Source organism: Pinus tabuliformis, chromosome 3_1 (genome assembly GCF_031772625.1).
Source record: "Pinus tabuliformis cultivar Carrire ecotype Pingquan chromosome 3_1, CPIR1, whole genome shotgun sequence".
In the NCBI taxonomy this organism is placed as follows: Eukaryota; Viridiplantae; Streptophyta; class Pinopsida; order Pinales; family Pinaceae; genus Pinus; species Pinus tabuliformis.
The window spans coordinates 401,888,153-401,901,654 of NC_142301.1; positions in this window are offsets into that span (position 1 = coordinate 401,888,153).

Consider the following 13,502-nt stretch of genomic DNA (forward strand, 5'->3'; position numbering starts at 1 on the left):
TTAATGGGTGTGGAGCATTGATTGTTTAGAGGTTTTTATTTTGTTTAGAGGTTTTTGTTTGAGTAAGGTTGGATCTTTGTTTGTTTAGTTATTATTACGTGACAATTTTTATGAACTTTCTAGTAGAGTTGGTGGGAGCCCTTCTAAAGCTAAAAATAAATAAATAAAATGCTTTGTAAAATATTGTAATTTTGTAGTCAATTTGGGTCGTTCACGTAGATGATTTGATGGTAGAAGTTTTGTTAATTTAAGGTATTTTTCCTTAGAAGGCACTCCCTTGGTTTATATGACGAAATTATATTGTGGTTGTGTATTATTATTCTGTGAGAGAGAGAGAGAGAAGACTGTGTGAGAGCGAAGAGAAAATTACAGCGGATCTGTTGTAGGTTGTATCTCTTCATTGTGCTAGATAATATGAAAGGAAAGACTAGTCGTTTCTCCATGGACATAGTCCAAATTGGGTGAACATGTATATTTGTGTCTCTCTTGCTTTATGAGTTTCTGTATTTTTGTTTGTGCAACATTTTGCGTATTTCATTGCTCTATTAATTAATTTCTAACAATTTTTTTATTTTTTAATATTTGATTCATTTTATATTAATTTTATTTTTTCGTTAAATGGTTTGTTATAGTTTGTAAATTTTATAGACATGGTAAAACCTTGACGCTTGAAAATAACGCTATTTCGGTCTCGGGAGACAAAGAAATGGTTGTCTAGGGAAATGCAGACGTAGAATGTTGAATGATGAGAATGCTATACTAAAACCCAAAATTGATTATAACATAGAAACGTTGAATTGCATGAAGCCCAGTTGGACCCCCTAAGTTAGGATGAGGTGGTAGGTGCCATGTAGGTCGGGTAAGGCTATGTCAATGCCATGTGGGATTTTCGCACGACATGGACATGTGATGTGGAAAAGTTGTTGATGTGGCACACTAACAATGTGACACATGGCAAGCAGAATAACCCCTTCGGAGGGTCAAACTGTTGGTTTTTGGGTGACACATGGAATCACTATAGGATGCTATGTGGTAGGGTGATGTCACCCTGATGTTGATGTGACATCGTCGAGACACAAGGGATGAGAGCGATGTGGAGGATTATATTGATGTAGCACCTAGGTGATACATGGTAGTAGTTTTGTAGTGCCACCTAGATTGGGGACACCACAAAATGTTGATGTGGATTATGCTAATGTACCACCTAGGTGACACATCACAATAGTTTTGTGGTGCCACCTGACTTGGGGGCACCACACGGTGCTGACGTGGCTAGGAGCCACATCATCATAGGGCTTAGGTGCTTGAATATGCTTACAATGTATTTCATTGAAAGGTAAGATGTTGAGAGAAGCGACGGTTGATGTAAGCTACATGACAGAGACATCCCCATCATTTGACATGAATATCCATGTCACATCAAAGATGATTGGAAAAAAATGTTCCTAGAAGTATGACCTGATGGCGCAATGACGCAATGGTGTGGTCAAAATTGATATTAGAACTTAATATAATTATTCAATATATATAGTTGCATAATTTAATTAATAGATAAAATAGTTTTTGATTGTATTTTTTTTAATTATATATATAAAGTTTCAATTATTTTATTAATAAAATTGAAATTAAAATATTTTAAAATTTTTGTGGGAGTATGCTGAAGAATTGTCTGAACTGTCAAAAGTGGCGGAAAAAAATTCAAAAAATCTTGTAGATGCAGTGTTTGAATCATGTTTTTGATGGTGGAAATAGATTCAGCACCATCAATCATGCTTTTGATAGTGGAAATGGATTCGGCACCATCAAAAAAAATTAGAAGACCTAAAATTATAAATTTTAATAATTTTTACTTAGATTTACAAAAATCTATATCCCATTTTTTCAAAATATAACCAAAAATTCTATAACTTAACATAATTTTTAACGTAAGCCTATTAAATTTATTTTCACATTCAAAAATATACTTAAAACAAAAAAACCTTACCAATTTTCATTTGAAAAAAAAAAAAACCATTTCATCTAAAACGGCATATAGATAAATCCATCCGTAATTGCAAATTATTATTCTATTGAATTTTGCCTGGTTTATCCTCACCCTCAAAAATTGAATACTATTGAAACATGATTGAACTTTGACTCTGAAATTATTCGAACAACCCACCAAAATCTGAAAGATCCGAGAAAATCCTTGGTACCGGAAACCGCCTCGTTGGCAGTCAACTACCCACGGCAACCCAAAAGATTTGTAGATCGCTTTAATGGTCAGAGCCGCAAAATCAAAACATAGTTACAGGTTAGTCACGCGCACACTCACTGTGTGCAACTTGTACATCACGTGCTTCTACTCATTTCGCATGTGGAGCTGTTTGCAGTGAAAGGCACGTACTCCTTGTCACGGAACAATGTGTGATCCCATAGCCGTGTATTACTATATATATATATCACATGCTTCACCCCATTGAGAGAACTTGATCGGTAATATGTAGCTATCAAGCGGCCCCATCTCTTATCGATACCCTTTGATTATTCCATCCAAGAATGGAAATTAACCAGCAAATTGCCAGTCAGAGGGTGATTGGTTAATAAAATATAATCTAAAATTTTTCAAGGGTTATTATTATTATTTTTAAATAATTAAAATTAACATTACGGCGGTCCTAAATTTTCTATGGCTCTATTAATGAATTATTAGGGTAATGTATCTTAACCTTTAAAATTAAACCAGTACAGAATTTAAGAGTTAACTTAACTATTCCAATATATTAATAAAATTATAGTTCTAAAAATACTGGTTCCCAAATTTAACCATTTTCACATTAATGGCATTTTATGGTTTATTTTCGTATTTATCTTACACTCAGTTTTTGAAATAAAATTTAACTCACAAAATTATAGCTCTAAAAATATTGGTTCCCAACTTTAACCATTTTCACATTTTTGAAATAGAATTTGACTCACAAAAATCTAAAATCTATTAGTCTTCCAAAAATAGCATGGCCAGATGTGGATTAGAAAGTTACTATGAGAATTAGTCTTCAAAAAATTAGAAAGTTATTACTGGAGAAAGGCAAGTAGTTGCAAATAGTTACAGAAAGCAAATGAAATACTTGTGTATAAGACTCATTTATGTTTCCCTCGAACATTAATTTTAGAACCATGCATCCTTAGTAGGCCAAGATCTATCTAGTGGTTTAAAGGTCCAATCTATAGGCGAAGAAAGTCCAAGCCTATATCCTTATATTTCATCTTTTCTTTAAAGCAAAACCATCATCTGCACATCATGACACTCATAATTATTGTATTTAAACTTTAAACGCAATATCTTAACCCCATTATAGGCCACTTAAAATTCAATCATAGGCCGTGAATCCTTAAAGTATTAGTTTTGACTAAACCTTTAGTTTTGTCTCAATAACTCAGCACAACTTTAATAATGAAGCCAACTCCTATTATTGAAATATTAAATTTAGCCACATATCTTTGTTATAGGTTAAAGATTTCTTTTTATAATGTTTAATAGTAATTTAAGATCCTATTCATGAGCTATAAACGTAAAGTTATTGGTCTAATTTTATATTAACTTATTAGCAATGACATCATATTAAATTAGATGTTAATGATCCAATGTGTGGGATGCCTCTTAAGGTTAATATGGTACATTTTCATTACAAAACCTTCATTAATTATGGTAAATATTTAACATTACTATCATAACTCAATTTTAAAGATGTGCTTTTTCCATTAAATTATGGAGCTATAATCCAAAAAAAATATTTATTGATACACGTGTATAAATGGAGCCCAAATTTTGATAAAGACTAGACAAAAATTTGTTAATGTGATGGGATGGTCACATGGTGATTTTGGGAGTGATTTTAAATATTTTTGTTAAGTAATTGTAAATATTTACATAAGAAACTAGATTTTGTTTTTAGAATAAGTTGGAGGAATTATTTCCTAATGTAAATGTATTTTTAGTGTCTTTTATTTTTTGGAGAAGGGGAAATGATTCATCTTGTGACTCTTGGTTATCCCATGTTACCTTTTTTTTTTAAGAAAAGAGTGTTAGAGAAGAAAAGGGGAAGTAGTGTGCAGAGGAAGAGAGGAGAAGCTCCATAATGAGGAGAAGAGACAAAGGTCGAAATAGGCTTAGGATGCATTATATTTCTGTCCAGTTTAATGTATATTTGAATCTACTTAACGAGTAACATATTTATATGCCTCCGTGCCTATTTCTTTGTCTGCATATTGTTAATAAAGTTTGATTTATTGATGTTTGCATTTGTTGAGTCAATTTGTATTAAGAATCTAAATGTGTCGAGAAGTGTGGTGGTTGTATGCTTTAGGACCAAGTTGATTTTCTGGTTCAAGTGCGTTTTGGAGGTGAACATATTTACCCCTGTGCATATGAAGTTGTAACTTCATATTGTTGTGGTAGTTGTTGCAGATGTGTTTAGAATATATATTGTTGGTTTAATTATGTTTATTATTACAATTGGTATATGGTAGTGTCACATATGTTTTGCCGATATATAGTTTTGAGACTGTGTAATCTGTTGAATAGATTGATATTAAGAGTTGATGCTTTATGAATTTAACTATTGTGTGTTAGTCATGCATTGGTATTTTATTGCAATTGCTTCCCAGCCCATGGAGGGATTTCCTTTGTGTCCCGGACTAGTGACTATATGGTTGTGTGATATTGACAGCAACTAAGTGTCATTATAGTAGAACATAGCATTTTGTTTTGGAAAGACTGTAAAAAAATACCTCCTTGATTGTTTTCGATTGGAAAATTTGTATGGTGAGATTGCCCATTTTTCTTTTTGGGATTCATGTTGTAAAGTTTGTAGAAGAATGTGTGGTTGCACATAAAATAGCGTCTGCATGATTTCTGTTAATGATTGATGTGTTGTTACAACATAAAACAAAGCGCCCTATTTTTCTTAATGTTCTCAAAACCCTTGTAGATTTGAGTTAGCATTGGTAAAGATGTGAAGTAGGGTAAGTGAAATCACTCCTTGTTTCAAGGAGCAAGTTAATGTCATGGAAAGTTGATTAGAACAAGGTTGAGTCATTTCACCTTCTAGTAATTTGAAAAGACTCTTTTTTTTGGGCACTACGAAAGCATTTCACAGCGCCTACAGGAATGTGCTATGAAATTATTTCATAGTGCCTACAAAAGAAATTTTCAAGGTTGCGTATTAGGTTTTGAAATCCTATTTTGGCATGCTTGTTGCACCATTTTCTAAATGAAAATGTATTAAATTGATTGAGCTGAGGAAAATATTGGAAGGTGAGAGAAATCCCTCTCATGGAATTTATGAAAGACAAATTTGAAAGCGAAGGAGAAAGAGTGCTCAAGAAGAGGTTCTAATGCAAAAAAACCTAAAGAAGAGAAGATACCAAGAGGATGACTTGGTATTGGTGACAAGTAGCAGACTTGTTACAAAGAAAAGAAGGGCTTGTTACATCTCACTAGTAGACAATGAGAATTCACAAGAGGAAGAGATGAAGATGACTATTATTTGTCATAGCAAGGGTTTAGAGGAAAGTCACAACAAGAAGATGAAAAGTGTCAAAACAGTTAGACTCAAAGGAATGAGTGATGAAAAATTTGAGAAGGATGTGGTTAATTTAAGAGAAAAACTCAATCATGTGAAACAATTTCTACAAGAAAGTCAAGATGAACAAAAATTATGGTTAGATAATGAGCAATCAAGAGGAATAATGGTGTAGATTTAAAGAACAGGAAAGTCTGCAACAACAAAGGAATGACAACAATAAGAAGAATTATGCAATAATAATTGTGTGTTCAAGAGAAGATTGAACAAGGAGGTAATGGTCTTTTTTTTAGGTAATTGTGAATTAATTATTGATTACAAGTAATAGTGATGAATGTTTTCAGTTCAGGATGATGGTAGTAGTAGAAAGTGAGGAAAACAAAAATTTTCTCAGAGGAAGAAGGTGAGAAATTGCATGGAGAAGCTAGAAGAGAAGAGAGTGCTCAGATGAAGATTACACAGGAAGGAGTCAACAGAAATACTAGGAGAAGAATAGGCATGGAAGAGCTTAGTATGGTATTTCCAAATAGGTTGGTGGAGTTAGCTTGTTGCAGTGGCTTGTGTGCAGTTCACCTACTCATGGAAGAAGGAAATTTGTGACTACTGAGGGTGATAGTAAAGGTTTAATGAGAATCCATAGTAGATCAAGTCAAGACAAACTTGATAGAGAAGTAGCTAAAATCAAATTAAAACTAAAGATGATGGGAATTGCTACAGAAAGATGAGGAAGACCAGAGTTAGATGGAGTGTCTAGAAGCAGGTAAAATGGAATTTGTTGCAAGTGAAGCTGGGATAGTAATCAAATGCTCAGTTGGAGGAAAAGTTTAAGGAAGTTTATCTATAGCCATATAAGAACAACCTAAGGGTGAAGAACACATATGTGTGGATGATAATGAGGATGTTGTTATAGTGGATGAAGCAGATGAGGATTTGACAGCCAACCTAGAAACTTTAGTGTCACATGAGGAATGAAATTAACCAGAATTAAATGAAGAATGTTTAAATTATGTGACAAGAGAAGATATGCAATTAGCCTTAAGACAACAAATTTTAGCCAAAGACTAAATCAGAGGATGAAATTAATAAAAGGAAAGTAGAAAGGTATAGTTGATTGTATGAAGAGGCAACCTATGACTCTGGGGAAATTTTGGAGAAATGTGTTGTCAAGTTTGAAAAGTTAGGCAACAGGTAAAGGTGAGAGTTCAAAACAAAAGCAGTAGAAGAAGGTACAAGTTGTTTAAAGATGTGTTAATATTTTTAAGTTTCATTGTTCATGTAATAGTAGAGGAAGGTGAGGAGATTTGCAGTAGCCTAGAGCAAGGAGTGCTTGAAGGGTTCCAGATAAGATGATTAGGAAGATGCCAAAAGCCCAAACGCAAGAGAAATTTTGGTGAGGTATCGTGTAGTAAGGTGGAGACTTGTTACTGAAGAGGCAGTTGTAGCTCACGAGTTGAATATGTAATGAGAAGACAAGATGCATATGTCCAGGAGGTCATAATTTTTCGTACCTTGGGAGTCTGATGTAGGTGTATAAATGGAGCACAAAATTTGATGAAGACTAGATAAAAACTTGACAATGTGATGGGATCATCACATGATGATGATGGGAGTGAGTTTAAATGTTTTGTTCAAAAATTGTAAATATTAACAGTTGGAAGTGATATTTATTTTTAGAATAAGTTGGAGGGATTATTTCCTAATGTAAATGTAGTTTCAGTTTCCCTTATTTTGTGGAGAAGGGGAAACAATACATCTTCTCACACTTGGTTGTCCCGTGTTAGCTTTATTTTAAAGAAAAGAGTGTTTGAGAATAATAGTGGGAGCGGTGTGCAGAGGAAGAGAGGAGAAGCTCTAAAACAAGGAGAAGAGATAGAGGTCGAATGAGGCCTGGGTTGCATTGTATTTCTAGCCAATTTAATGTATATTTGAATCTGGTTGAAGAGAAACATATTTATATGCCTCTATGTCTATTTTTTGTCAATATATTGTTCATAAAGTTTGATTTATTGATGTCTACACTTGTTGAGTTGATTTGTATTAAGAATCATAATGTGTCGAGAAGTGTGGTGGATGTATGCTTTAGGTCCAAGTTGATTTTATGGTTCAAGTGCAATTTGGAGTTGAACATGCGTATGAAGTTGTAACTTCATATTGTTGCCATAGTTGTAGTAGAATAAATGTTGTTGGTACATTGATGCATGTTTTTACTATTGGTATATTTTAGTGTCGTATATGTGTTGTAGATGTTATGCGTTGCTAATATCAAATTTTGAGACCCTATAATTTGTTGAATAGTTTGATATTAAGAGTTTATGCCTTATGAATTTAACTGTTATGTTCATGAGTCACGCATTAGTATTTTATTGCAATTGTTTCCCAACACATGGAGGAATTTCCTTTGTGTCATGGAGTAGTGACTATGTGGTTGTGTGAGATTTAAAATGACTAAGTGTAGTTACAATAGAACATAAAATTGCGATTTGGAAAGACTGTAAAAAAATGACTCCTTGACTGTTTTCGATTGGAAAAGTTGCATGGTCAAATTGCTCATCTGTCTTTTTGGGATTCCTATTGTAAAGTCTGTGAAAGAATGTGTGGTTGTGCCTAGAATATTGGTTGCATGATTTCTGTGAGAGATTGATGTGTTCTTACAACATAAAACAAAGCACCTTGTTTTGTTGAATGTTGTCAAAACCCTTGTAGATTTCAGTTAGCCTTGGAAAATAGGTGAAGGAAGTAAGTGAAATCATTTATTGTGTCTAGGAGAAGTTAAGGTCATGGGAAGTTGATTAAAACAAGGATGAGTCATTTCAACTTCTAGAAATTTGAAAAGGCAATTTTTTTGGGGTGTTACAAAATCATTTCACAGGGCCTAAAGGATCTTTTAACTATGCTACGAATTATTTCACAACACCTACAACCAATAGTTTTCAGGGTTGTGTATTAGGTTTTGAAAGTTTGTTTTGGCTTGTCTGTTGCATCATTTTCTCAATGGGCATGTATTAAATTGACTGAGTTGAGGAAAGGATTGGAATGTCAGAGAAAGCCCTCTCATGGAGTTTATTAAAAGCAAATCCATATTCTCTTTTTGACTGCATACGTAAAAATTTTCCTGAGATATTGTGTAATTGGATACATTAATGTGTGTTGAGTTAGTCCTGGGTTATTAGGAGCTGGGGTAAACTGACCCTCATCATTTACAAAGAGGATTTATTGGGATAATCCAACACTTTTCAATTGAAACCTCAATATAGCATATACAACATAACTTTCTGGGCATAATTATAGGCAAGCGAGATGAATATAGAAAAAGAAAAGGAGTAGGAGGAGGGAGAGGGAGAAGAAAATAAGTGGATTGAGAGGGAGAGAAAAGAAGGAGAAAGGGGAGGAACAAAAAAAAGGAAGGGCAGTGAGTAATAAGGGAAAGATGAAAAGGAACAAGTGAAGAAGGGAGAGGGGGAAGAAAAGAGGAAGGAGAGGAGAGGACAGGAAAAGAATAGGGAAAGAAGAAGGTGGTGAGGGTAATATGAATGGGAAGAGGAGGAGGAGGATGGGTGATGGGAAATAGAATGAGGGAAAGGAGGGAGTGAAGGATAAGAGAAAGAGGAAATTGGGGGACAAAGGATAAGAGAAAGAGGAAATTGGGGGACGAAGGTGGAGAAGAAGAAGAAGAGAAGCGGGAAAGAAAACCTAATCTCATTTTGTTCTAAATCTATAAATGTAAAAAAAAGGCAAAAGGAAAGAAAACGTAACTTCCATCTCCAAAACCCAAACCAAAATCCCAACTCCAAAAACTAAAAATCATCTCTCATGTGAAAAACTAAATCATTTTTCCAAAACCTAAATGCCATATTCTGTTAAATCTACAATAATAAAAAATAAGGTTTTAAAAAAAGCTATGACATCAAATGATGCCCCACAAATCTCTTCCATTTTCTCATATTTATGTTGCCATAGATCCTTTTCAAATCCAAGATGTTTTGGACCAAACTTTATGTAAAAATGAAATAAGGGAGCAATGAAAATTTTAAGGATGGAAATTTATCTTGAAGTTTAGAAACCTCATCGAATCTTGCGAGCCTCTAATATGAAAATTATAAAATATTTGGCGAGATCTTTGTAAAAACATTCAATTTTTTTAATGTTTTTATATATACTCTCTATATAATTTTGGTGATATGTAAGGTAAAATAACTTTATATTATAAAATTGGAATAATTATTTTTAGAAAAAATGGAAATTGGCCTTTTTTTTTTTGGAAAAACCATGGAAAATTAGTCCACCTACGAATACTAACCCCTAAAATTTTCCATATAAGGCAGCCCCCATTTTCAGCTTATATGAAAATTGTACAATTAAAGTGACACAAAAGTTACCTTACATTGGTTTTTCATTTTTATTTTAACATTGTGTCATTGTAGTGTCATAAAAACATATATTGTGTGTGTAGATAAAGAATGCATTGAGTAGTATCATATTTACATATATATTTGTTGGCTCAATGTTGTAGTAGTGTCATATTTTTCACATGAGGGCTTCACTCAATGAACCTCTGATATATCATGTGTGTTTGTGGCATACTAAACAATAGCTTAATTTGACTACATATTGGAAAATACCTCTAAAAATCACATTATTTAACCCCATACCAATATGAGCCCAATACACCTTCCCAATTTAAAAATCCCCCACTTTCATTAGATATTGTAGGTGTCCATTTTTTATACCTACCAATATAAAAAACCTTTAACCCCTATTATATGCTCAATACATTATGTCATATTTTGCTCAATATATATTCCCCAATATGAACCCATGTGCTATGGTATTTCTCCCCCAGTGAAGATCCTATGATTTTTCATTGCTATGAACAATTATACAAAATGTTAACATCACAATTGATGAGACAAAAACAATTAAATGCCATTCTCACATCATGTAGCATCACTATAGCATTATAATAATATTTGTTGATAAGTATTGTGTAAAATTTAATCTTTTATTTTTATGTCGTTGACAGACCCCAAATATCGGTGACCATTACATCCATGGAATATTTGTACCAAGAGGATCTACTTGAAGGGATCACATCCTATATGATCAACCACAGAGTCAGACCCTAATGGTGTCAAGAGAATTGAACCTAGGACCTCTCAATAACAAAAGAGGTTTAATAATGGGTAAAATTCCTGTGATGTGTAATAGAGAAACCAAGATTCATCATCCCGATGAACAAATTGGAGAGATACAGAAGCTTCATGAAGGACCACACGTTGATCTGCAAGTTCATAGGAGTGCGGTCGACGGAGAAAGACCTTATCAAGTGGATACAATAGTAATGGAAACCCAAGGGCCATATCAAACTCAAGCAGGGAACTAGAGGCTTCTTTACGGTAATCTTCTCAAACCTACAAGATAAAGAAATATTATTTGAAAATGGCCCTTATTTCCATTATAATGCTGGTCTATTCATGAGATATTGGGAGGAATGTTATGACCTTGACAAGGAGAACTTCCTGGAAGCCCCAGTATGGATAAGATTTTTTGGCCTCCCAATGGAATATTGGGACCCAAAAATATTAGAGGGCATTGGGAATACGATAAGTAAATTTGTCAAAATAGAAGAAACGAAAAAAAGATGCAAATATACATCCTATGCGAGAATCTGTGTATATATGAACATAGCAGAACCCATACTCGAATCTGCAGAGCTAAAATACCATGAAGAGTTGTGGCAGAAGACCTTAGACTATGAACATATCCCGTTCAAATGTTGAAGGTGCCATGAATATGGAAATATATTCAAGGAATTCCCACTAAACATGGAGGAGATGGAGAATGAGGACAAGCAATAGAAGAAACTATAGGATGACAAGGAAGGGTTCCAAGAAGTTAAAACCAAGAGGAGGCAACCAAAGGAACCCCATAACTTGGGAAAAGAACACCAAGCCCAGTCGAGTAGAAAAAATAGATTTTAAGTATTACAGGTGGAAGAAGACGAAGAAAGCGAGACCCAACCTATGGATTATTATGAAAAAGGAAAAGAGAGCAGCTCTAGTCAAGCCAAACCAACACCCAAGCGGAAAGCCCATGGAGATCTTGCAGATAAGGAAGACAAAGAAGAACAGGTAGGGAAGGAAACCACCACAATGGAAATCGACCCAAGCAAGGGAGAGGAACTTAGTATGGAAGAAGAAGTCCTGAAGAAATTGTTGAACGAATGGAGGCACTTGGATGAAAGATTTATTCTAGAAGACCAAAAGAGATTGTATAAAGAGACTTTCCAACAATATCAAGCCAAGCAAGGACATGGACAAGTCGAGATTGTAGAACAACTGGGGATGCACTAGGAAAACCACCATGAGTATCAAAACAAAGAGAAATGGGGGAAGAAAAGGGGTCGAACAAACCGACAAGAATATATATAGATTATGGGAGAAATGTTGGTGAACACAGCCAGGGTGGTACCGCTGTCAATGGTATACCAACAATTAAATAAAGTTTCCCAATGATAGTAACATCCTGGAACATAAGATGCCTAAACAACCGAGGAAAACAGAGATACTTAGTAGAGAGACTGAGAAAAGAGAAACCCCAATTAATGCTTCTTCAAGAAACTAAGATCACAGGAGGGAAACTAGAAAAAATCCTAAGTAAGATGAAACTGAGGTATGAAGGTATGGCAATAGATGCAAGAGGAAGCGCAGGAGGGATAGAAATTTTGTGGAATCCAGCAGAGGTAACTGTAGACTATTGGATAGGCATGCAACACATCCTCACAGGGCAGTTCCGCCTCATAGGATATAAAGATTGGTTCTTGCTCTTCGCAGTTTGTGGCCCGCACATCCTAATAGAAAAGGAAAACTTCCTCCAGAGGATAAGGAATCTAAACCAAATACATGAGGAAAAGTTATGGTTATTAGCAGGTGACTTCAACCTGATAACATCGCTAGAGGAGAAAAAAGGAGGAATGTGAAGGGAGGATCCAAAAATGGAGAAATTCAGGGATATCCAAGAAGAGCTCCACCTGGTGGATATCCCAACAATTAATGGTAAATATACATGGAACAATAGGCAAGGAGGAAACAGGAAAATAGCATCTTGTCTTGACAGATTCTTGGCAACATAAAATCTAATAAGAAAAGATGCTTACTATGACGCATCTATCCTACCTTGCCCTAGTTCGGATCATTGGCCAATTAGACTAGAAGTGGACTTGAAACAAGGGAAATCAAATAGACCCTTCAGGTTTGAAGCCTTTGGTTAAGAGAAGCGATCTTCATTGAGAAAATGAAGGAATGGTGGAATGAGAGCGAGGAAGAAGGAAGAAATCTAATGCATACTTTCCAACTTCGACTCAAAGATCTTAAAGATAAAATAAAAAAGTGGAACAAGGAAGAGTTCGGCAACATTCAACAAGTTCAGGAATTGATCTAGGCTAAGATGAGGAAAGTGCAACAACAGATAATAAATGAAGGTAGAACCGATTCTCTAGTGGAGGAAGAAGGGCAGTTGATAAATAAATTAGAGGAAAGGAGGAAACAAGAAGAAATACTATCGAAGAATAAATCAAGAATCCAATGGTTAAAGGAAGGGGAAAGGAATTCTATGTTTTTTTCACAAAGCCATGATTCAACATAGGAAGAAAAATAGGAGAACTTGATAGTTCAACATTTCAAAAGCCTACTAACGGAACCCAATCAAGATAGGGTGGAGAATATAAACAAAATAACTCGGCATATTCTGCATCTAATGAGTGGGACCAGAACATGGCCCTTCTAAGGGAAATCTCCAAGTCAGAGGTAGAAGAAGTCATTAAAGGCCTCGCAAAAAATAAAGCACTAGACCCAGACAACTGAATTGTTTCAGGCTATGTGGTCGTTCATGGGGGCTGATATTGTGAAAATAGTGGAGGAGTCTCGACACAATAAAAGAATG